The sequence below is a fragment of the Columba livia genome, chromosome 5 (genome assembly GCF_036013475.1).
Source record: "Columba livia isolate bColLiv1 breed racing homer chromosome 5, bColLiv1.pat.W.v2, whole genome shotgun sequence".
In the NCBI taxonomy this organism is placed as follows: Eukaryota; Metazoa; Chordata; class Aves; order Columbiformes; family Columbidae; genus Columba; species Columba livia.
This window is the reverse complement of record NC_088606.1, coordinates 31217175-31244436: the sequence shown is the minus strand read 5'-3', so window position 1 is coordinate 31244436 and position 27262 is coordinate 31217175. Positions and strand designations below refer to the sequence as shown.

Sequence of the window (27262 nt, the reverse complement as noted above, 5' to 3'; positions counted from 1 at the left end):
GAGTGGATGGGTATTCCCAAAAGAATGGTCACCTATGGTGAGACCATGCTGGAGCAGAGGAAAAGTGTGAGAGGAAAGCATCAGCAAAGACAATCTACTATGTACTGACTATAACACTCCCCAACCCACTGCATGGGTTGGAGGGTAGATGAGTCTGGAGTAAACGGCCGAATTAGAAATAGTGAAAGAAAGGTGTTGATTTAATGTCTGTCTTCTTGTTTCCCGCTATCTGAACTGTTAACCATGTTTTTATTTCAATTGGCAATAAATTAACCTAGTTTTCCTGAACTTGAGTCTGCTTTGCCTACAACATGAATTGGCAAGCTTTCTTACTCTGTTCTTCCTATTTTCTTCTCCTGTCCCACTGAGGGAGGAAGTGAGTGAGTGGCTGGGTGGGAGTTCGGCTTTTAGCGGAGGCCAATCCACCATGGTTAGTTACAGAATAAATATCTAAATATAAAAGCCCTCACTTTTTAATTCTGTATGACTTTGGGTACAATAAGTAGTAACCAAAGTACAAAGAAGATAAACATGCTTTTCCAAGCACACTGTTCAGTGGGTTCTTCATGTTTAATAAAGAACATGAAAATCATTAATGTAGGTTAATATAGGACTGATTTATGCATATGGCTTCTGTATGGTAGCTCTACTTAGTGTATCACTGTTAGCTGCAAAATAAATTACCATCAGAAATTGTAGTATTTCCTTTTGAAATCTAAAAGCTTTCTGGTCATCTCTGCATCTTCATCTAGAAAAGAACCTAAATGCATAGAGGATCTTTTTGAATTTCATGTATGCTCTTTCTACATTCCCCAAAAGCTTCAGGATCCTGAGTTCTGAAATAGAAATAATTCAGCAAAAACCTGGGTGCCTCTGATTTTTTTCTGCCTGAAATACTGACATAAAGGCTACTGAAATTAACAGCTGTGTTATGGAAGGCTTCCAGAGTTTGGTGGGAAGAGAAGCTCTGGAAATACGACCAACCAAAATCTGAATGATCAGCAAGACCAAATAAACTGAAGGGCAAAATTGGGGGAGCAATTCATAATAACTAACATTAGACAAGAGTTAGCTGGCCAGTCTCTCTACATACCTTTTATGTGTACAATTGGTAGCTTCTCTACAGCATGTTTCCGATCAGGAGCTTAACATGTGTGCACTGAATTGTTTTCTGAAGGAGTTTGTCTTTCTCCACAAACTGCAGAAGAAGCCTATAGAATCTATTTCATAACATAGGTAATAAAAATTTAATGTTTGTCAGTCTGAATACCTCGCACTTTTCATTTAGTATTATTTCCTTTGGAAGAAAGCATACCCTATGATGTACGATATTTAAAACTACAATGAATTGTGAATGTCTTTTTTGTTCATATCACGTTGAAATTTATTGTATATTCAATGTGGTAAATCCAGATCAGTGGATCAGAATTATTAACAACTAATGTCTTCCTCAAGTTTTGTACCCTAGAGATCACAAGAAATAAAATGTAAACCCTTTTTCTTGATGCCATGGTGATTAATGATTTTATTTCCGGGATGAGTATTATAGATGAACAACAGAGCAATCTTTAGATAAATTGGAAAGATGTAGAAGATGATTAAGGAGTTTAATTTACTTGGTATGTTATAATTATGTTATGTTAAAATACAGAGAGTTACAACAATTTTTTTTTGTCATGAATACTACTTATTCTCCTGCAGTTTTGTACTAGGAAAACAACATTTTAAGACACAAGAAAGACTTATTTAACATTTTTTAACTCTTTCCTTATAATATAATTTTTTATGCCTCCATTTTTATATCTGATATCAAGCTCTCTCTCCACATTTTTTCCTTTCCATTGCTTTATAATTTCAGTTTCATGTTGGAACGCTGTTTAAGAAAGCTAGATTCTTGCCAGTGGCAGTATTAACTTCTGTGTACATGTTTCATCCTGTTACTTTATACAGTTTGTTGTTGTATTTAAAATCAATAGTGGCCAAGAAGAAAGTTTACCAGCATTAGATAACAACAAAAAAGAAATGAAATCTAATAAGGTCACACTGATTCTAATACAAGAGATGCTGAAGGCAAAACCCAAACCCTTCCTAGCTTAAACAGAAGCAGAAGCTTTCTCTCCTTTTTCATAAAATGTTGTTCACGTAATAGATATTCCAATTAAAAAAAAAAAAAAAAAATCTTAATATCTTAGTGTCTCAAAAATGTTCCTATTTTAATAAATATTCAAAAATTTTACTGTTGCCCACTATTGCAAATTTCCAAATGTAAATATATAAATGAAATGCACAGGTTAAAAAGCATTTCCTTAGGATATATCAATTGCTTGCTTCTTTTCACAGAATAAAAGAATGGTTGGGACTGGAAGGAACCTCTGGAGATCATCGAGTCCAACCCACCTGTTAAGGCAGTTTCACCTAGAGTGGATGGCATAGGAATGCATCCCTGTAGGTTTTGAATGTGTCTGGAGAAGGAGACTCCACAACCTCTCTGGGCAGCCTGTTCCAGTGCTCTGTCACCCTTTTGATCTATTAACATCTGTAACTATAAAACATTTAATGTTGCTGTAGGGCATGGAATTATCATTTTGTTATGCATACTATGAAGTTTGTATCTCAGTACTATATGACTTTCGGATTCAAACCATGAAACACAAACAGAGGGATGGTAAACAACAGAGAAAAAAAAAATCCAAGAAACTGTAAGATGTTTGGTAACACTGTATTATATAGAGCTGCTTTTTAGTATAATCGTTATTCAGACTAGTTGAACTCTAAAAAGATATCGTGGCAAGCAGTCAAAAGGTGGTAGATGTTTCCTGGTCATAGAATTAGCCCAAATAAAATGAGGGGGAGGGGTGAGTAACTGCCAGAAATACAGCACTTTTCCTCAATTTGCAAAGTATCATGAAGTTTAATGTTTCATTTTCATCTTCACTTGCTTGGATACCATTTTATTACACAGATAAAAAAATCTCAGTGTTGCAGGAAGAGTACCATGCTACTTATAGTGAGACTCTACTCATATGCCATCTGGCCTCCTATTCCCTGGCCCAAGCTTGATTACAGATACATTGGCTGAACATTTTCATATGTATTTGCAAGGCTAAAATAGAGGAGAGCTAAGTTATTTCATTTTTAAGTGGATGCATGCATACCTAAGATATGTCAGAAATTGAACAAAATTATTAATATTGTATACTGTTGTCATGGGAAAACAGTAGATTCATTTCAGTGGGGGATTCTTTCTGCATGATTGCAAAAATAACATGGAATTCTTCCTGTCAAACTCAGACTGAGTCAAACTCTAAGTATGGCCTAAAAGGTTAGTTTCTTACTAAAGACGGCTTTCAGAGATAGGTCCATGCAGCTACCTCAAAGCACACACAATACAAAACAGACATAGTATTTTTGCCCCACTTTAATGACACAAAAAAATCTGAGATTTCTCTATTTGGAAATAGTATGTTCTTCAAGATATATATTAGACCTCCTGATCTTGATATATCTTGGCCAGGATCCTGAATTAATAGAGGCAGATTAAGCAGAAGCATGTCCTAGAAACTTGTTCTGAAGTAAGAACTAAGAGCAGCCCTAATGTGGAACAATATACAAAAGTGTAAAAAGAAGAAAAGGAACAACATAGACGTTCTTGGATGCAGAAAAGCTTCTTGTTCTTATAAAAGTTAGGCAGTGAAACACAGAATATCACAGTCCTATACCTAGTATATGATGAGAAGGACAGATAGGAATTGTTTATTTAAGCATCTCTCTTAAAGAATAAAAAAATTTAAAACCCACAAAATTTTCTGAAGAAAAAAGAATGAAAATAGCTTCGTTATTTAGCACCTATAGCAGAAAAATATTCTGGAGATGGTAAATCTTCCTTGCCAGGGGATACATAGTAGTGGGTATAATGATGGCATGCTAGGATGCAAAATAAATAATTAAAATAATACTATTTTGAAATTATATTCAAATATTTGTGGAGATAACCTGGGGGTTGTCTTATTTCTCAGGTCACTGCTGTTTGCATTCACTCATGAACCACATTATCATCATGACAATGGGTATGTAATTTTGTAAATAGGTAATTTTAAAAAATCTCACAATGTTAGCAGTTCGTCTCTCTTTTTATAACAGGAAGTTCTACTTTTGTCATTATTTTTCTTCATTAATTCCACATACTGCTGACATCTAGTGACCAAATAATATCATCTGCTTTGATATTTTTCTGCCATCAGAAAACAGGTATTTGGAAATTATAGCTGTTTCAAGATATTTCTATACACACAAATATCAGTTGTTTAGATTTTGTTAACTTATTGAAAAAAACCTGTGTCTTATAGCTAGAAGGCGTGAAGTGAAAATAAACTTTATTTTCCACTCTAGACAGTGATTAGAAACAAAAAAAAAAGCAGCTTTGAAAGGCTTTATTTATGTGTATTATAATTTCACCTCAGTGCTTGCTGTGTAGTCTTTTATGTTGACTGGAGTTCAAGTTCTATTGTTGGAAATTACACTAATGTTGGGCATGTAAAAGAATTGATGAAAAGGAGGGATAGATTATCAAGGATGAAGCCTAAAGAAAGTAAATTGCCCTGAGCTTTGGCAAAACGACTCCTGTTCTGATGAGTACAAATTAAAAAAAGCACTATTAGGGTTCAGTCCACTGATTGTGAAGGCTTCCCGCTTTCCATTCTGGGTCAAAATCCTGCATTCTGTTGCATGTGTAATCAGACTACAAGGGGCAAATTTACTTCTGAAGATTAAATCCATGCTTACAGTTCACTCAGATGAGTAGAAGAGTCAAGCTTGAGCCACTGCTCAGTTGATGGAGCTGATCTAACTCTCAGCTCCAAGTGGTGCAGACTCTAGTGTATTGTGTCAGGCAGGTGGAAAATACCATTGAGTCCTCTGCAGTTTTTTTAAATCCTAATAGGATTTATTGCTGAGATGGATAGTGGCTAAACATGTGTCTACAAAAGAGGGTTCAGAAACAGACCTGATAAACCGGGTAGGTTAGCCATACCATTCGTTCCTAGCTCAGATTTTGACAATCTAAGTTATTAAATAATTAACCATTTTAAATTTTGTTATTATCATGATTTACTTCAATAAAAAGTACTTTGAGTTTCATATTTTGAAGTGCTTGACAGGGAGAATAATATAGCTACATGGTTAACCAGAATATTAAAACAAGCCAACCAAACAAAACAAATAAACCAAAAAAATCAAAACAAAACAAACCCACAAAAACAAACCAAGAACCATATAAGAAATTAATTGCTTATTTGCAGTTGGTCAATATGAAACACAGAACAACACAAAGCTACATTTTCTTGTACTTCAGCACTTTTCATATTTTTCACTTGTCTCCCTTCTGCACATTGGGAGGAATAACCTCATGCACCAGCACATTCTAGGGCTGATCAGCTGGAAAGCAGTTTTGAGGAAAAGGCCTTGTGCTCACCATGAACGAGCAATATAGCCCTGTGGCAAAGAAGGCTAACAGTATCCTGGGCTGCATTAGGAAGAGCATTGGCAGCAGGTCCAAGAAGTTGATCTTTTCCCTCTATTCAACAATGGTGAGGCCACCCCTGCACTGTTGTGTCCAGTTCTGGGTCCTCAGTACAAAAAAGACTTCAACAAAAGACCACAAAGGTGATTAAGGGACGGGAGCCTCTCTCCTATGAGGAAAGGCTGAGAGAGAACTGATTAGCCTGGACAAGACTTGGGGGGATCTTAATGATGTGTACAAGCATCCAAAGGGACAACATAAATAAGACAGAGCCAGGCTCTTTTCATTGGTGCCCAGTGACAGGGTAAGAGGCAACAGGCACAAGATGAAACACAGGTTGTTCTGTCTGAACATAAGGAGACTGTGAGGGTGATAGCACCAGTACAGGTAACCAAGCGTGGTTGTGGAGGTTCCATCCTAAGAGATATTCAAAACACATCTGGATATGGTCCTGGACAACCTGTTCTATGTGACCCTCCTTCATGAATAGGATTGTACAAGCTGATCTCCAGGGGTCCCTTCCAACAGCAGTCATTTTGTGATTTTGTAACACAGTTCAGGTTCACTCCAGTTTCACTCTGCTTCTAGAGCCTGAGTTGTCTTCTGAGCATTGGCAATATAACTTTTAAAACGCAGTTGAAGGAGGGACGTAGGTGTCCACATTTTCATATAGTACACTAATAGTTACTGTTTTCTCAGCTCCACCTCTGGAAGTTATGTTGCTGTATTGGAAAGGCTTCAAGGCTGATGAAGCTAGGGGAAAAAAAAGAGAGATTTAATGAATAATGTGACTCTAGATTACTGTTAGGATATTTACTATTTTAAAACACGATTTGGGAGATGTATGCTCCAAGCTGCTATCTCACCACTTTCTATGCATTCTACAGGGTATCCATTTACACTGGATAAGAAAATATAATAATTGTCTTGGATGTAGAAACTAGATCTTGAACAATGACAATTCTCACTGTCACTAAACACAAAGCTTCAGAATTGCATTCCTTTGTGCCTCATGAATCTTGCACTGGGCAGGTGAATCAGCTTTCCAATGAAGGCAATGCTGCGGAGTGCAACTCTGCATTGTATGGTTTAAGAACTGTATTTGTATGTATTGAGATGAGGGAGAAAACAGACTAGGATTTTCCTCTCTCTGAATGAACACTTTAGCTTGCAAGCTGCTGTAAAAGGAGAATATTAGTTCAGCAAAATTTTGTTTTATTTAAATATCAAGACTACCTAAATGGTACTTGGTGTTTTGAAATGAGCTGTAAATGACAATCCTGGTTCTGCATCCTCTGTTGACAGAGGCATCTTCTCAGAAACATTGTTCTCAGCTCTCTGATTCATTCATAAGATACCATTTTCTTCTTAGCTTTTCTTGCTGGGAAATTCGCAGCTCTCTATTCAGCATATAAATCTTTGTATCCCATCTGTGAAGTGCATGGTTCTTCTTATGCTCAGAATTTAGGGCCAAACACATTAAATTTAAGCACTGCACAGTCTCTGTCCCTTCTCTGTCCATTCAACTAATCCCGTATATCCATGTCTTAATTTGAAACTGCTGTATGGTCCTAATGGTTCTGAGCCAGTAAATCATATGTGAGGAACTGAGAAAAAACAGTGTTTATTGCAAAATGAATATTTACACTGACACAAACCTTATTTTTATGTCAACAAGTGATAAGAGAGATATTTTATGCAATTCAGTAGTCATAAGTCCAAGGAAATAAACTTTTCCCTTTAATAGCATGACAATGAATCTCTGTTGCAAGGTGTATTTTAAGAGACACATACTTCACACAGAAAATGTTATCTTGCTATATATATACATGGTGTATTTCATTAAGGGCCTGACTCTGCAAAGTACTAAAAAAAAGGTTTAACACTAAGTATATGAATACCCCTACCACCTTAAAGCTGTGAGATTGTTAAACTTCGGTATTCTGAATTAGAACCTACCAACCCTGTAGTTGGTCGTAACACTCAAAATATAAATGTCACAACACTCTTTAAAAATAACGTATATTTTAGTGTCATTTGCTGCAATTTTTAGGTGATTTCTGTTTAATAAAGACAGAAAAAAAATAAGAAAAAAAACTTGTGAAAAATTTTCAGCCATGATAATCTCAATTGTTTGTAGTGATTGAATCTTATTTGATTTTATAATGACATTAGCATTGCAAGAAGCTTTATCAGCTCTGCGAATGGACTTTCACTCTTAATTACTATTTTCAGTGGGGTTTTTGGTGTTCAATAGTAAGTTTGAGCCACAGCTGCTGTTTCCATTTTGATTTATTTACTTTCCATAAGACAATTTGTATTACAAAAATTAATTCCATCAAACTGAACTTCTTTTGTGTGACATGAGAGTATATTTCTTGTCTTAGGGTTTTTATTTTAATGAAGTCTTTTTTATGAGTGTTTGTTTACAGAATATCAGGTTTTGCTGATTTTCTTAAGAAATGATGCTAATAGTTTTTGTTGATATTACATTGAACAAATACATTTAAACAGGATGAATGAAAAGTCCTGCAACTGGAAAGCAAGATCCCTTTGTAACACTGCAAGTTGGGGACTTACTGAGAAGCACCTCTTCTGAAAAGGACCCTGGGAATCTTGATAGGCAACAAGCTGATCATGAGCCCACAGTGTTCTCTGGCACATTGGAAGTGCAGTCAGTAGCTCAACAGAAGTGATTTTCACGAAGCCTCACTGGTAGAGTGCTCCATGAGGAAGGGCAAACTGGGAGCTGAGGGTAGCAGAGGAGAGGAAAAAGGTACCTACCTCACGGACAAGGAGTCAGAGAGTTGAGTCAGTCAGTCAGGGTCAGGATAGGTGTGGTGGTTAGAGTCAGTCTGTGATCACACAGTATGTCCATTGCAATGGAACAGGTGCAAAGTCAATCCAGAAAGCAAGTCAGTGGTTTAGCATCAGGGTAGAATCAAGGCAATATGTGCCTGGGAGATCTGGCTGTTACACAACTGCAATGTTGTTTAGGTGGGGGCCAAGTGTGAGAGCCTCAGCTGAAAAGGAGCTTCTTAGGGACGGAGGGGCAGATCCTCACTTCTACCTTGCTTCACAACAGCTCTTAGCAGTTGGACTTGATCAACTTTGGGCTCAGTCAGCTAAACTCCTGGAAAAGGGAATGTGGTCAGAGACATGACAATCATTATTCTCCTTTACTTTGTAGACCAACCTAGAATATTACATCCAGATTTGGGTCCTCTGCAATATAAAAAAGACACTAATAAGCTGATACTTGCTTAGTAGAGGACCACCAAGTTGGTCAGGGTGCTGGAGCCCTTGCCCTGTGAGGTTCTAGAACATGAGTCCTAAGGGAAGCGACTGAGTCAACTGGGGTTGTTTAGCCTGGAGAAAAGGAGACCTATGTAAGACCTTATCTGCAACTACCTGAAAGGAGGTTGTAGCAATGTGGATGTTGGTCTCTTCTCCCACATCATAAGTGACAAGACAAGAGGAAATGACCTCAAGTTGCACCAGAGGAAGTTTAGAATGGGTTGTCAAGCATTGGAAGAGGCTGCACATGGACGTGTTTGAGTCACCATCCCTGGGTGTATTTAAAAGGCATGTAGATGTGGTGCTTAGGAACATGGTTTGGTGGTACACTTTAAAGTGCTAGGTTAACCATTGGACTTGATCTTAAAGACTGTTTCCAACCTATACAATTCTGTGATTCTATGAGAGGCCAAGGGAGTTTTCTTGTTCAGCTTGGAGAAGAGAAAGCTTTGGCAGGCATCTAGAAGCAGCCTATCAGTGCCTACAAGTAGGTCATCAAGACAGAGCCAGTTAAAACAAGTGATGTCCAAAGTGGATATAAGGGGAAATTATTTTTTCCACCATGAAGATTCAAGTCATGAAACAGGTTGCCAAGAGAGGTTATGAAGTCTATCCTCAGAGGTTTTCAAGACCATAATGGATTAATGCCTGAGCAGCATCTCAGTACCTTACATCTGATCCAGATTTGAGAGACGTACCTGAGGTTTCTTCCAAGCATGAGCTGTCTTATAATGCTAGGATTCTACATTATCTCATTATTTCATTATTTTAACTCTTATTTATTTTAGTTTCTATAATTTTATGTTTTATTAGTGTTACATTTATCAATATCAATTTTGAGAGGGGAAAATGGGAAAGAGGAATGGAAAAATAAACTTATTTAAAGATAAAAAAAAGAGATAGTGATGTCTAATAAAGACCTAAATCTGGTCTTCAGAAGTTAAGTAAAATCTACTTTTCCTGGTCACTAGTAAGTAAAAGCAGGAGACTGTTACTAAAAAATGCTTTCTTAAAGAAATGCTTGTTTAAACCAAATCCAGTCCTACCACATGAGACTGCTGGGACTTTATGTAGCTGTTCTCTATTACTCAAAGGAATAGGTTAAATAGATACGTAAGTCAGTATTAAGTACTCCACACCCCAAAAAAAAAAAAAAAAAAAAAAAAAAAAGAAATCCTACAATAAGTTAATGAAGAAAAGGAACTATAAGGCAATCAAACAGTCTTCAAATTGAACTATTAGAAAGTGTAGAACTACAAACTAAGGTTCTTGGAGGTGGGGGAGTGAGGGAGAATTGAGGTTCATTTTACTATCTTGATACCATCTTTGAAATAAATGTTTCTGTTTGTAGAGAAAAGTGTGAATCAGCATGAGCTAATAGCATCTAATTGATCATAAACTAGTCATACTGGGTTCCTTTTGTATTAGTATTTTATTTTGAGTAACAGATGTGCCTAGGATAGTCTCCTGATCATTCTCTCTCACTGCATTTTGTTTCACATTTCATACAGGTCTTAGAGCATACCAACTGTACTTCTCCTAAACAAAACTAAATCAAGAAACTGTATTTAACTGCTAACGGGCACTCACTCCACAAGACCAGGCTAGAAACAGTCCACAGTAGAACCTTCTGGAATCCGTAAAGTATGGACATAGGTCTCAATACCAAACTTCACTCTATAGATCTCTTCTCATTGGTCTGCACTATTTACTGACATGGACACAGCAGTTACTGTCACAAATTAAAGCACCCCTTACACCTGAAAAAAACCCCAAACAAACAAAAAAAATCTCATCTGCAAGATATTCTAAGAGATGAAAATTCAGTAACATCAACTGAAACTCTTCAACTGAGTTCAGAGAAACCAAGATCATATTGAAAAACAGATAACAGCTCATCAGGATGAAATCTTATCTTTTGAAACATCAATGTTCTAAATGGCCAGGTAAAACAAACCTGTGGCCTGTTTGTTGGTTCGTTTGTTTATTTAATAAATTGCTGTTTTCAACAAAAGTTATCTTTTTTTCTTTACTTGAAGTCAAAGGAAATTGAAACCTGGCTCCATATATTTTTCTTCTTGTGACAGACAGAGTTGTACCTCTATCATATAGGAGGAGCTTAAGTCAACTTATTTATCCACATTTCCATAAATCAAGAAAACAAAGCAAACAAACAAAAAACCCCACCAAGAAAAACCCACATCAAAACAAAACAAAATAACCCAGCACCACACACACAACTTGGAAAATGTTAGGACTTGAGTGTTAAAGTTTCATACTGATAACATTTCTGAATTAACAACAAATGAATGCCTGCTTTTGATAGCTCTTTTATAGCTGGGCGCAGCTGGATTAAACTTAACTGCAAAGGGAACTCAGTTTTCTTTATCATCAATTTGACATTGTTTAACAGATGTTTTCTGAAAACTATTATAATCTTTTTAATTTGTCTCTATGTAATGTGCAACAAATATCCTTGGTTAATAGCCTGATTATTAAATTTAATTCTTTTTTCAATAGCATTTTTCATTGTTGCGGAAACATTGAATCTTAATAACAAGGCTATAAAGAACACTGATTTCATTCTGGTTTTAAAGCCCACAGCTATTTTACAACATGCTAAAAAGGTTCTTTCATATGAAACCGTCTGTGACAGCCTGATGCCAATATATAGTATAACAGATGAGGGAATCTTTAGTGATGAGTCTTTATCTAAAGCTTCAGAAATCTATTTTGTCTTGAGGTTTTTTCTTCTGATTTCTCAGAAATCTTTCTTGCTTACACCGTCTACCTTCTCTGCCCTTTACATAAATCTCCCATCCTCTCCCTTTTCCTTCCATTTCAATGTAGGTTCAATATGTATTTTAAGAACTTACATATGTGCTTATATTGTCATCTATTATTTAAGTCTTACCTACAAAACGCTAGGCACTGTACAAACCAGAAAATAATTCTTATTAAGAATTAAGAAGACTACAGTCTACAGTTCACAGGCCAAATTCTGTGAAGTATAATACACAGGCTTGGTTTTTACCTGCTTAACATGTTGTTCTCCTTTATGTTTGGAATATATAAATCTTTCTCGCTACCACTGAGAAATTTTCATAAATATGTCAAGAAGACCTGTAAGACCTCAGCATGAAAATAAGATACACAGGAAAAGATGAGTTAAGAAGCCCTGTAACAGTAGCTTGAAGCCTGGAACAGATACTACTGGTGACTATATTCTGAAATTATATCAGAGTTGAATTAATGATCAAATAGGTTCAATTCCAATAATTAAATAAACTGGAGTTTTAAAAAATACCATAGGTGTGATAAGTCAGAAATGTAATGCCAGCCTTACTAAAACATAGAAGAAAATGTCACAAAGTTTGGAAAGTGTACTGAAAAGGGAACTAAATACTAAACTGAAAAAAAAAAAAACAAAACATATGTATAATATTAAGCACAAGCTTATGTGTTTTGCTGGGGAGAAATCTTTATCTGTAGTAACTGTACTAATCAGAAACGTAGATATTTTTCTTATTTTTAATCTAGAAACTAAACCTTTTTATGGCACTTGTAGAAAATAAGTGAATACAAAAATAGGTAGATTACTAAGGAAGATCTGTCTGAACACAAATTAACAGAAAAATAGTAGAGTTTCAATATAGGCAGAGGCTATTACATATGTGTATAAGACTTAGAAGACTTAGGGTAGAGACACATTCAACACGTACATACAAGCACAGGAAATATGTATTGTCAAAGACGGTAGAAATTAATACTTCGTATAGTTACACAGTATGGAAAAAGTCAACATATATTTGTATTATAAGACAGTTCAGAGTTTATTAGAACATATAAAATAATAGTACTGTATGTATGTCAAATTATATTGCAAAATATTGCTTCCCTGTGCCGCTTCTTAGTCACACCATGTGTCTTCAGTAGGCATATTGGAATGGATTTTTCACTATCATATATCTATTTGGGGCAGCAGCTGTAATCTTTTTTTTTCACTGTCTGCATATGGGCTTTTCAGAACAAAAGACTCATATCCCATGAAAAGTCATAGACACTTCGTCTACCCTTTATCACAGGCATATTACTTTGAAGCTTCCAAGTGTTTTTGCATTGCTGGAGGAGGGTGAGATAGGATCCTATATCCAGATGGAAGAAGGTAATGTTAAACCATACAATACAGAAGAAGACAATTGCCTCCTTCAGGAGGAAAGTCAGAGGGAAGGATGCTAGTTGTGAAAGAACCCAAGCAAGCTTTATCCCTGTGTAGGAGTTGAGTAGTTTGCTTTAAAGTGACCGTTTGTGAAAGCACATCCTACCACATTACAGAGCTGTTGTCTAAATAAACATTTAAAGCTTCTATACAAAATGAAATAACATCAGGGCAAGTGACTAAGAATCTTCTCAGAATACTCCATAAGTTTGAACACTTCATCTGACTTGTCAGAGATCTCTCCCTTACCAGATTTGAAGTGAGTATCTGCAGTTTCTTAAAAAATGCCATCACAACTGGTGAAGTTTCCATAAGATATTGGTATTCACCTGACTAGAGAAGGAAAGAAAAAGTGAAGACTTGATTCCATAACCCAAAGATGATGATTAGTGTCTAGTATAAAACAAATCACACATTTTATTTATCTGATAGTATCATTATTTAGAAATAATTTATTATTTATAATAAATACTATAAAATATTTATATATTTATTTATAAATCATTTATTTATGTAATAACATACATTTTAATATAACCCTTCTGACCATTAGCATTTAGTGCAAAAGTGAAATTGTTCCAGGAACCAGGTATCTTTCTAAGAATGTCTTTCATACTTAGGGAATTTTGATCTGAATTTACATCACTATTTTTTTGCTTAACTGCCTTCAGTGGACTTTTATTCCATTAATTTATTTGGTCACTTTTTAAACGTATTTATATGTTAGACATCAATAGTATCTTGTAGTATTGAATTTTACAGTCTTATGTTTGGTACAAAAGTATTTCCTTATGATGTTTTTAATATTTCTGCTCAATATGTTCATGCAAAGTCATCTAGTTATCATTTTATGAATTTGAGGAATATTTTTATGGTTTTACAAAATAGAAGCCATTCTTTTTGCCACTGTTCTCACCTAGTATTACAATATTATGTCTCAATTCAGGTTGGACCACGACTTCATGTAGTTTTTAAGATACAGATATATCACACTTTTTGTTCTCTACTCTTTTCTTAAAATTTCAGTCATTCTGTTTGCTGTTTTGAAAGCTCTTGAGCAATGAGACAACACTTTGACAGAGATACTCACAATGAAAGCAATATTTTTCTTTCCTGAGCAGTTGTAAGTAAGTCAGAAGTCACCACCATGCATTTTTAGTTAAGGCTCCTGTTTTTCATGTGCATTAGATAGCATTTATTGACATTGAATTTCATCTGTCATTTTGTCATCCAGTCACTCAGCTATTGAAACACTCTCACATCATTTTACCGTCACAGTTATTCAGAGCAGAAAAAACAATTAGGAGACCTTGTCACATCACTGTTCATCACCTTTTCTAGGTCATTTACACTGAACAGGTATCTCAGCTGATAACAACCTCCATTGTGAGAACTAATAATTTATTCCTACCTTTTATTTTCTGTTAACCATGTATCACCCTACAAAAGGACTTTCTCTCTTATGACAAGAAAAATTATTCTTTCTAGGACAAGAACAACAAAAGCTTTAGTAGTTTAAATACATTATATCTGCTGAGTTTCTTTGCCCTGTACAGGATGTCTACAAAAATTGCAACAGATTTCTGAGACCTGGCCTCCGCCTCCCACAAAATCCTGATTGAACTTTCTCCATCTGGTCATTTATCTGCCTGTTTACTGATTTCAGGTTTTATTTTATGTTTTTCAAATTTGTGCTGGGATAACTGACCAACAGTTTTATGAAACTGACCTTTGTGTTCAAATTAATCAGAGAAAGAATTCAAACCCAGGTTTTCCACCTTCTCTTGGTGCTTTCCGTCACTGGACTGAAGCAGAATACCTCTAACTCTAGAGATGGGGATTTTGAGATGGGAAATCTTGTTTATGCTTAACTCCAAGCATGCATCTCATTGTTTCGGATTTCAAACACAGATAAGACCCAGATTTAACCATATAGATGTTTAATAAAAACTTAAATCACACACCATTTTCTAGCATTGACTAATAGCTAGCTCAGGCAACTTTCCACACTGAGCTTCTTTGGGCAATTGGTCCCTTTATTGTTGGAGGCCCAAAGTTATACCTCTCTGAGAAAACTGCACGTGCCCAGGAGCATTCCCTGGCAAAGGCCAGCCAGCAAGCTAGCACAGAGTCCTTGTGTCTGTCTCCAGCACAGAAGACTGCATGCAGACTGCCTGTGGGAACAAATCCCAGAGCAGTCACTCTTCCAAACCAAGTGATTCTTTAGGAGGTTTCTAGCTGGCATATGCTAAAAGCATGCAAGGACTGTATAAACAACTCAGGTTAGCACAAAGCAGTATCTCTCCCCACAGTTACAGTCTCAAAACTAAGGACCTGTGCTGTTGTATGGAGGTAGCTCTTTGTTCCCCCTCTGAGTATGACTTCACAACAAAGATCAATTTGAATCAACTTATTTGAGAAAAACATTCAGCACTTCTGTTCTCCAACACGTCAAAGAAATTCACTGTCATAATAATAAAAGAGATTTCTCTAGTATGACATTCCATTTCCTTAATCCTAAGACTTTTTTTTTTTAAATCCTTTTCATTTATTGTATAATATCAAGTGCTCCCACAAGGGAGTCAAGTTTCCTTCACTAAATATTGTCAAGCTGCTACGTGAGCTTCAGCTCCATGTGGGTGTGGGGCCAGGAATGGCAGGGACTCCTCAGGTTGACGGCTGGACAGAACCTGGCAGCTAGGGCCTGTCACAGACCTCATCCAGGATCAGGGCAGGCAGGGGGCACCAGGGCAGCCCCTTCACTGCACATCAGACACATCCCTGGGGAAGACGACTGGCCAAGGCCAGTCTGGGAGATGGGCTTGATGGTGGGTTAGCTCAGTGGGGCCCTTGGCAGGGTGGGCAGGGCTGTAGGGAGCTGGAGGCCAGCCCTGACTGCAGTCACTGGGGCAGGGGCTGATGTTCCCAGGGGCTTTTTGTACATAGTCTCAATAAAATAACAATAGGTTATCCAGATGACTCAAACATCAATAGAACTATAACAGTATTGCATAATACTTAGAATGGTTATAATACATAGAAAATTCTGAGAATTAAAATATTACAAATAATGACTTCCTGTTTGGGAAGCTTACACATGTACTGAGAGCAAGTAAAGAGCTAAGAAGTACTGATAACACTTTTTTTCTAAAACTGAAGGTATTAACAAAATGACATTGATATCATACTTCAGTTTGCAGTTACAAATTGCAGATATGAATGGACAAACTTCTAGATTTGTTTTTTTTAAACTCTACAATTAACTCGATTAACTTTTCTGGACCTTTGCAAAACTCTACAACCACTGGCTCATTGAAAAACCTCTAAGTTTTCTGGGGTAGAGTTTGCTTATAGCACTCTTCTTACCTGTTTAAAAGAATATATATACGCATAACAAATAGGATTTATACAACTAATAACACATACCAAAATTAGGCAGGCACACAGAATGCCTCAGCATAAAATAAGTTCTGTGGATACTTGACTATTATTTTCTGACACCTGTCTCTTATAGGAACAACTGACAGTCTCATACTTGCACTTGCTTTCCATCTCAGGTGCCTTGAGTTACAATCACAGTCATAGTAATTGAGGTGATAGACTCAGGGATCACTTGACCATGTCTTTCTCTAGAAAAACAGTAAGAGCTTTTAGAAATCTGAGTGTGATAAAACACATTTATTTCTCATTTATGAGTGATGATAATGTAAAGTATTTATATCATTTGCATTAATCAGTTACTTATAAGACTAGTTAAATGATCCTCTTACTCTACATATCGGAATGATTGCTTTTACTATTTTTTTTTCATTTAGGATCAATGTCATGTCACCACGATGACTATTGACAATGACTGTACAACTACTGACTGTACTTTACTGCTGAAAGTAGTGGAGATGTTATTGCCTGAAGTTCCTACAGCCTCTCAGACTTTTGACCACTATTATTAATGTTAATCCACAAAAGTTAAAGGACAATTTTACTAAGCTGTGATCAGTATCCTTTTACCATTTTCTTTCTCCCTGTTTTGTCTCCTTGAGATTACCAAATGGATAGTGATCTGTAATCAGCTGTATTGGCTTTACTGTATGAACTACCAATAAATGCTGAAAAAAAAATACTATAAGAAAAATACATCAAGCACAACCAGTGAAAAGGAAAAAAAAATACTGCAGGAGAATGTATCCATCACAATCAGTGAAAAGGAAAATAATAAAAGATTTCTATATAGCACACTAAATGATTAGGATAATTAGTGTGAAATGCAATTTGTATTCTGCAGTCCAGAAACAAAAAGAGTCCCAAAGGAATACGACATATTCATTTTTGTTATATAGCTACTACTACCACAAAATAAACAAACAAAACCCCAAAACTAACAACAACAAAACCTAACAGAATAAAACAAAACAAAACAAAACAACCTACTGTAACTTCTGTTGTTGCTTATGGCATGGACATGTATGACAGAAAAGTGAGTGCATAGAAAAGTATACATGCAAATGCATTCATGGCTTTAAAAATTTTCAGTGTTATTTGACATTTCAGACAGTATCCTTTAAAATTTATTTTATTTCAACCATTTTTCATGTCTCAAGTTCATGTAATGAAATATGCTAATGTTTTTTTTATGCAATTATTTTCCTTCTTTAACTGTCCTCAAAGTTTGTTAATCTTTTTCTCCTATCATAGACTGCCTGCATCTCCTTTGGGCAGCAAGGTATTTTGATGTAGTTTTTGTTTGTTTGTTTCTTTGTTTCTTTGTTGTTTTGTTTTTGTTTTTTTATTTTTCCCTGCAATTCCTTATTTTCCACAGAGAAATTGATTATGTTTTTATTTTTATCATTCAATGAAATAATTGTTTTTCTCTGGAGACAGATTTTTTTGCTTTTTACTTGATTTTATTTTTATTGCTATGGCATATTTTTGAGCTGGAATTTGACTAAGATGCTTTTTGTGTTGAGTCTTAAACGACCAGCAAAAATATATTGAAGTGTAAGAAGAAAAAGAAGAATAGTAGCATTGAAAAAAATAGTAAATAAAATGAGTAATCTATCCGTATATTAAATTAGCCCTACAGGACATATAATCCAGTGCCATATTTACTTGCAAGAATTTTATTCCTATTTCTATGATAATCATGGCAGAGTTGCTTCAGCATGATTTCTTTGAAGAAAACAGAAGACTTCAGTTCTAGACATGTAATTGGCTTCAGCCTTTCCTCCACTTGTTCCTAAAGCCAAAGTTAATATTTCATCTACCACAGAATGTCACAGAAATAGTTATATTTTTACCTGAACCTCAGATCATAGATATGACATAGCGTCACTACTGTAAATATAAAAATACCCAGTCTCTTTGGACAATTTTGCAAGACAGTGGTGCAAAATGAGACACAACCTAGTTCCTAGTTTGCCTTTTTTTTTTTTTTTTTTTTTTCACTCATACATTTAAAATAGTATTCTACTGCACTCCTGATATTTTTCCTGAAATCACTGAATTAAACCGAAGAGGTTGCTGGTGATAAGCATACAGAAGGTAAAGCCATATAATATGACTCAGTGTAACAACAGTGGTTAAACTGCTTGCTAGAACAAGCAGGAATACTCTCACTGTAACTATCAAGATGTACTCTTTCCAGGCCTGAAGAGTAAACTGAACCAATGGATGATCCCGGATTGACAGAGGAAGGAGCAGGCTGGGTGAAAAGCTGTGAATGGCTCTCTGCCAGGGAACACAGCATCAACACATAAATTAAGAAGAACAAAGCTAATAATGCACCAGACAAGGGTGTGGTAAGGGAAAGCTTGTGTTAATACTTGAGACATGGGTGGAGTGGTGGAAACATATACGGCTTGCTGTGCTGGTGTTATTTTCCAGATCAATGGCATGTTCCCTTTTTCTGCAATGTTTTCCATCAGGAGATGAAATGGCATGAAAGGAGAGGTGGTGACAGCTCTGGTGAAGAGACCATCATCTGGGCTTTTCAGTCCTTGCAACAGAGAAGATTATATGTCATGGTCATCTCTGCTGCATGCAACAAGAGAAAGTGGAGAAAAGGAGGAAACTGACAGCAAAATCCGTTTATCTCAGTGAGTCTTTTACTCCTAATAGAGATCAAAACTTGGGCGTCTTGGGCTTTTGTTTGCATGACTGACTGTAATCCTGAACACCATTTGCATTTCCCTGTTCAAAATAATATTGTTGGAAAAGTCATCATAAATGAGAGAAAGAAAAGACATAGTGTTAAACGGGCATTAAACTTCATTTTCAACAGCCACTGAAGTAGTTTCAAGGATGCTCAGGTGGACTGCAGTGGTCAAAAGATTAGACTGTAGTCCATTTTTGTCTGAGGCTGTCCTGACAAGGGTCTGTGCAGATTTGGTTCACCTAACAGCTTTCTGGGCACTTGGGACACTGGGAAAAAAAATTAAAAAAAAATAAAAAAGTGAAGATAGATCAGTCCTGAAACCGTTTCATGTCTTTATCCACACCCAAGGTCAAATACCTCTTGTTTTGCTGTTAGCATTGCTTATTAGGACCATGAGAAGACAGGGATAAATTAGAGTAATGATGAAAGACATGGTCTGGGATGGTTGGGAAATAAACCCCTGGAGAAATAAAGTATCATAGTCCTCTGATGCAGGCAGCATCTTTCTTGTAGCACTTTTTGTTTCTAGCAAGTCAGAAATAGAAGGTTAGTAAATTACATGATTGGAACATTTAAAGAAACATAATGGAACCTAATCTTTATTTTAGCAACCGACTGGAAATATGTTCTCTCTTTTCAGTAGGGATTTCTTTGAATATTACTCGTAACCAGATTGCCTCCAAAGTGTGCAAGGCCTACTGGTCCTAGAGACTCTCTTCATTTGAGTTAGCTTCTTTAGTTATATCTCCATCTGTCCTCCAAGAACAAATGAAATAAACAAAACAGTGATTTCACTCCTGAGGTCTCTGTAAGACACCTTTAAGAGAAAACTATACAGGTAGCCTCAGTTCTTAATGCTTTGTTTGTGCATACTGCCCCAACTTGAGTAGCAAAGTGTCTTGCGCACAACTATACTAATCAGGGATGATTTTGGTAAGGGCTAAAGAAAGTTTCTTCTGTAATCATGAGTGAAATATTACAGTCTTTGTACATAGTTTCCAAAGAATTAACATAAGTATGCATCATAATGTGAAAAGCTAACTGCATACCTGCTTGTCTATTTAAAAACCTTTGGAGGTGATGAGATTTCTCTCAAAAAGTCTTTTGTCATTGTGCTTGAAGAAATCTTTAAGGAATTTTTTTGAAAGCACATTCTAGCTCAGTAACTACAGTTTTATATAATCTGCAGTGAATGGAGTTGCAATTAAGATCAATATTATGTAAAGACAGTTTTTATAAACTGCATTTTTTTGTTAAGACTGTGACTGGAAAAAAAAAAAAAAGAAAAAAGTAATAAGAAAGGATAAATATATATGTAAAATTCCAGTTTTCTGCATGTGTTTAGCCAGAAGAAAACAAGTGAATGTCAAACAAGGTAAAAACAACTTAACTATTTTTCATGTTTCTCTGACTGGGTAGGAACTTGTGTATGTTATGTGATTTGCAAAAAACTGCTTTACTGATTGCATGTGTGCAAAGTGGCTGTGCAGACTCAGAACTTCAGATTTATAAAGAAAAAGGCACAATGAAAAGGGGAAAAAAGTATTTCTTTTAATAGTGAATTTTAACACTGGAGAATATAATTTTCCATCTTGACAAATGCCTATCCTTCTTAATTCAGAAAACTGAAATTAGAGGAGCAGAATATTTTGGGGGTAGTATTTGGTTGTAGAAGATGGCTCCGCAATTGAATGAATGTTTGAAACATAGACTGAAGTTCTCCATTTCAACAGATATTTAGATTAATCCATTCCAAGCAAATACTACAATCACTATAATATTATGAAGTTTACACTCCTCTTACATATTCCACTGAAGGATGATTTGATGTGGGCTTTTGATTACTACTTTTTAACATTAAACAATTTCACAAAACAAACACTAGGTTCTACTTACAAGCAGTCAGAAGGCATAAGAAGGAGTTGTACTACTCAGCGTTCTATACTGCTGAAAATAATGTAGTTTTCAGAGTAGTGTTTGGAAAAAATAAATAGATTAAGAAGCAAACACTCTATCCACACCCTCTGAGACAAACACAGAATCAAGGAACTTGTCTGAGCACAATCAGGTCTTAATCTTCTGAGCCTTGACAATGCAGTTACAGACCTAGAAAAAGTGATAGGAAAACAAGTTGGGTTACAAAGTATGCAAACTTCCATTTGTTGTTTGGTGAGTGTATCAAATTTTGTACTTAATTTAATTTCACAACAGACAGAAGTAAAAGCTACTTGTCCGTCCTCTTTTTGGTTTATGGCAAACTGAAAAGCAAAGCTCCATTGGTGCAAGTCTTACAAGTATCCTTCATTATTTATCAAACTATGATCAAAGCTGTAAATTTCTTTACACCTTTCAATTTTCAAAACAGAGCTAAAAGGCCCATATCTTTCTCAGTGATTAAATAAAGAGAAGACTTGTACATAGTTTTTGATTTCTGTCAATTTATTGACAGCATCCCTTGTATCACTTGAAGCAGTAGTATTGCCCTCTAGGAGAAAGTATTCTATTAACAGTGTAACAACTTTCTCTTTTTGAACAAGAGATTGCTCCATTCACTCTTTACTACTGTTTTAATCCTAGAAAAGGTCTACTTCTTCCATGATGCAATTTTTCATCCAAGTAACAAGTAATGAGCCCTTCTTGATTGCCAGCCACCTACAGAATTTCACATCAACATATATGAAGTCCCAAACAAATATTTTTTTGTCCTACTGTAGGCTGTGTCTGTCACATGGGCTCTTATTTCTGGGTAAAAACACAAAACAAATGAAAGTAAGTTTCTGTTCACTGTACAATATGAACTTCTAGCACTTTCTGAAAATACGTCCTGGTTAACTGATTCATCTGACAGGGACACACCACAAGGACTCTCTCCACCCCGAAGTTATCATGGCCAAAAGCCACTCTTCCTTAATTTGATTATGTTCTCGCAGTCTGCAGCTGTATCAACACACTGAGCTCAAACTGAGCTTGCTAGCTCATATTAACTCTTTCTGTACTATCACTCAGTGAAGGTGGTATTACACATCCTAGAGGAGTCCTACACATGTTCTCTTGCAGTTGCCTATCTAGATAACAGAAATGTTCCATGCACTCCACACTTACCATGGAGCTATCTAACATGAATATAGAAAACATACATCTGCTGCTTGCTAGAGATGATGACTCTAATCAATTAGAATGGAAATAAAATGGAAAGCAATCCAAATGTATTAATAACAGAGAAAAGAGTTTTTCGATTTCCAGCTGAATGACTTTCAATTGTAGCCTTGCTTAACTGAGATATGTTTGTATTCACATTTCCACTCTTCTGAAGTTCTGGGGTGTTGAAATCCAGGGATTTTGGGGATGCAAATAATTTGATTTTTATGTTTTTCTTCTTTCTTCTCTGTTTTCACCATCTTCTTAGAAACATGCCTTTTTTTTCCAGATTAGTTATTTCTATTCCAATAAACATAGTTTTCTTCCTGTTTCTTCCTGATTTCCAGCCAATGAGGCTTACTTGTTTATGACTGTAATTTTTATTTGTCAAAAGCATCTGTGATTACATCATCAGTGATGTTTAGTATAGTTCTGGGAACAGACTTTCTGAGTTAACCATTCTGGCTGGAAGACTAAATCTCTGTACACAAATTAAAAGTACTAGAGAAGTATGGTACTTTTTAAAAAGCTAAATTTTTCCAGAGAGTAATGGATCCAGAAAAGCATAAGTTCATTTTAAAATCTGGAAGATATTTTGTCCCTAGTCCCTAAATTTGCTTAGGTCAAAATTGGGTCTAAACTCATTATAAAAACAAACGAACAAACAAACAAACAAAAACAAACAACAACAACAACAACAAACAACCCAAAAACCTGAAAAATTTTCACAAGTAGGGAGGTCTTTGCGTCACTGCATAAAAGGTGCCAGATTGTTACATTCTGTGTCATGTCTTTCTTAGAATTGGTAGCTTCACATTGTTAAGAGCTGCAATTGTTATTTTTCCAAGCAGCAGCTGCACAGTGAGACAAATGCTGCTTGCAGGAGGGAGGCAAAAGAGAGCAATAGCATTTATTTCCCCCAGGAAATATTTAAAAAATAAAATTATTTTGGTGAATCTCTTGCACTTCATTAAATTTAAATTAGAAAAAAAAAAAGAAAAAAGGAAGTTTCAACAACTGCAGTGACTGGCCATCTGTCCAAATAATGGCGAGGAATAAAAATACACCGACCCTTTCCCATCTGCATTGGCCAATGGTTTGAGAGAAATGCATAATGCTGTCTCTCTGATCATCACTGAATGCTCAATCCATTTTCATTTACATAAGATGTGAGGGCAAATTCCTTCTGATAAGTAATTATTTGGCTGTGGAGTCCATTATTTAATTCTTTTTTGTGACTTAGTTTTCTATAATACTCTTTTTAATAATTTGACTAAAAAAAACTCATACAAAATAGAGTAAATGAGTGTTTGTATCTACCGTATATATTTATCCAACAAATAAGAATAAAGGTTCACACAATGCGCTCTTTGATGTGACTTTGCAAGGAATAAAATAGACAAATCAGTCATCTAAACTCTATATCCCACTTATGCAATGAATCTTCCTCATATAGCTGTGATACAGACTCAAGTCCATTATAAGTGTAAGTGGTGGTACAAACTACCGCTTGCCAGTTTCCAAGAAATTAGCAATACATTTCTATGTCCAAGACACACAAAAGCTAAGGCATCACTAACATTAAAGACACTGTAAACAAAATATGTGGGTGCTGGGGTATTGGAAGATCCCCAAATATCTTTTACAGTCATGGTGTGAAAAGAGTGAAAAGAGTGAAAAGAGTGAAAAGAATGAAAAGAGTGAAAAGAGCTTTAGCAATCACTGTAATAGTTCCTTCAGAGCTCAACATCATGTTGCTGTGTAGCTCAGAGTTAGATTGTCCCCTTGCAAACACAGGCTGGATGCTGTTTCATTGCCAGGAACTGCGTATACTTCTGAGTGTTTAAAGAACACTAATTCATGGTTGTCTGAAAGCAATCAAAGTCAGCTTGCCAGTGTTGGCACAGAATTAGAATCTTGGTGAAAACGATAAACGTCTTTGGAAAAACTGGAAAAAAAAAAAAAAGATTATTTTTATGGAAGAAATTCTTGTGGAAATGTCATCTGCTTGAGAAAGCACAGCAGGGTTTTTTTGACAGATTTTTATTATTATTTATTTATTTCCTTGTTCAGTCTAGACCATATATGGAATTTGTATGAAAACAAAGGGGTGGGACAGAGGGAAATAATAGGAAGTTATTGTAACCAGATTAAATAAAACATGAGAGGTAAGATATGTACTTCAATTTTTGACCAATTCTGCAAAACAAGTAAAGTAGTACCTGAAAAATTCTGTTAACAATATATACAAATGGTTGATGGATAAAATCATAAATGTGTACCATTGGAGATTTGATCTATAATTCTCAAGTGTATGCTGAAATACAAGAAGGATAGGGCATTCTATGGTAGAAACAAAGGCTGAGAAAGAAAACACCGAGGCTTCAGATATTATCAATTGAACTGATTAAAATTTGTACCTGCTGAAATTTTAATGTCTGATAAGAATTCCGATTTTCTGCTAGTTAATATTGTTTGAATCTGGATTTTAATTTCACACTTAACTCTTAACTAGAATCAGAAACTGCAAAGATATTTATTTCAGATTGTACTGGTTTGACTGAAAATGAGTAAATTTTCTTCATGCAGTTAGAAGCCTTTCTGTTTCATAGCTTACACAGTCATTATTTGGACTTAGTTTGAGAACAAGAAGATAACACCCAAGGACAGAATTAATGTTTTTAATCGCTTTGGTCTGAGAGCAAAGGGCATTCTGAGAATTATGCCTACAGGAGTGAGGCATCGAGAAAGGTGGGCACAGATGGGGCAGAGCTTGACTGACATCCAGACTGATCAATAAGAGTGTTCCATCCCATTAGTGTCATGCTGCATATTTAAGAAGAATCGGGATCTTGTAATCTTCTCTCTTCTCTTCACTCTTGGAGACCTGTTTGGGGCAGTTCTGTTCAGGACTTTCTCTAGTTCAGCCTTTTGCCATCCTGCTGTTTTGCAGAGGTCTCTGGGATTTTCTGCATTTTTTCTTCTATTCTCTCTCCAGCATCAGCTTTGGGACCAGGTGCTGTTTCCTAGGACTGACTGCTTGGTGTGGACAAAGTTCATGAGGAATTGTATTAAGTATCTTTTATTTTATATTCTATTTCTATTTCATATATATATTTGCTAGTAGTGTATTAATATTTTGTTATTTTGTTAAACTGTGTTTGTCTCAATCCAAGCTTCTCCTTCCCTTTTGATTCTCTCCCTTATTTGAGGGGTGGGGAGAGGGAGAGAACAAGCAGCTGTTGTGGTTATATTGCTAGCTCAGGTTGAAACACGACGCAGGTATCGCAGGTATTTTGTAGCCCAATGAAATAAGCTCTGGTTATGTATTTTCTTTTTTTTTTTTTTTTTTTTTTCATATTCTGTCCCATTATTAGCAGATAAAACTGCACTGATTAAGACAGAGATTGAAAAGGTTGTACTCACTGGAATCTTCTACTGAGCCAAAGCAACCATAGGCTTGACTAGGGTGCATGGCAATGTCAAGTTGATGGCTATGACTATAGGTAGCTGATTAATGTAATTCAGTGTCTTTATATAGGTAACACAAGTGGTCACTCTGAGTGTCAAAATAAAATAAAACCTAAATGAATATGAAAATGATGGAAAAAAAGATACTTTCATTTTTTTAACTTCCTCTGAGAGGCAGAACCAGTTCTCTGAGCAGCTTCAGAATTATTTTCCTGTTGACAAAAACAAACAAACAAACAAACAAAAAACGAACATGAACAACAACAAAAACCTGTATGTTGCAGCTATTCAGGTGACTGCCAAAAGAAACAGGATCACTGCACTAAACTATAGTCTTCTGTTAAGGGTAATTTTCTTGACTTGGAGTAGGAAGATTTGGAGGGATTTGTTTAGGTTTTGGGTTTTGTTTTTGTTTTTTGTTTGTTTGTTTATACGTTTGTTTTTCCTTAACAAAGAATAAGGCAGCTATTTTTTCAATCATTGTATACTATTTGTTAGTATTTTTAGTATGTATCACTCTTGCTGCCAGCTAATCAGTCCTGTAATTTTTTTTGTTTTTAATTACTTTAGATTGTATTCAGGACATCTAATTTTTTCTTCAAAGATTCACATTAACTTCTAATGTGTTCAGTACTTGAACGTTCTACAGGAAACCACAGAGAGATGGGAAAAATTAATTATTCATTTACAGTAAAACAGAAATACCTGGGTATCCATAAGTTAAGCTGAATGTAATAATACCTGTTTGTACAGGGTATTATTTATACTAGTGATTAGTAATGTCATTATCCTGCATTTTGAAGCTCCAATATGTTAGTAAGAGGTTGCAATAAGATGTATTATGGCATTTTGCTTCATTGTATTAACTCCTTTATTACATATGTAAAATGTATTAAATTTTAAAATGCAGAAGTTCTCCCTAATCAGTGTTTATTTAACAAGATTTTTCCACAGTTCCTGGTTACTTCTGCTTCAGACCAGTAGAATGTAAATAGATAAGCCTTTATAATTTTAAAAAGACATGACCTCTTAACATAATTTTATACCAGCTTTATAAAATCAGCGTGGGTTAATCTAACTTCCAACTGCCCACAAAAGAACTAGAAAGAAAGAAAATTTTATTTAGGACACACTTCATGGGGAAATCCTGTTATGAGTTCACTGGTAAAACTTCCATTTACTTAACTGAGTCCAGGATTTCAACATCTGTGTAGATAAAAAAAAAAAAATCAATCATCTCTTTAAGAGTTTAAGAGCTAAAACTTCCTTTAGTTTCCACATAAAGGGAAACTAATGAAAGGATCTTTTAAGGACAATCAAATTATTTGTGAAAATTGTGTATGATTGTAGAACTTGAATGATCCCAATGGTCTGCAGTTTTATAATAAAGTTTTATACTATGAGATCAGTTGATGTTACATTTATCTGGCTAAAATTACTGTGACATAAATACTTTTACAACTTACAA

At 35.5% G+C, this 27262-nt stretch overlaps 1 long non-coding RNA gene across 1 annotated transcript; it reads right to left on the bottom strand.

Annotated features, from left to right (window-relative positions):
• Nucleotides 1-1486: 1486 nt before the first annotated feature.
• Nucleotides 1487-27262, bottom strand: LOC135579569 (uncharacterized). The gene is made up of 3 exons (XR_010472926.1): nucleotides 21082-27262; nucleotides 13284-13367; nucleotides 1487-6271 (listed from the first exon to the last, which is right to left on the bottom strand). It is a non-coding gene; the product is annotated as an uncharacterized LOC135579569 (long non-coding RNA).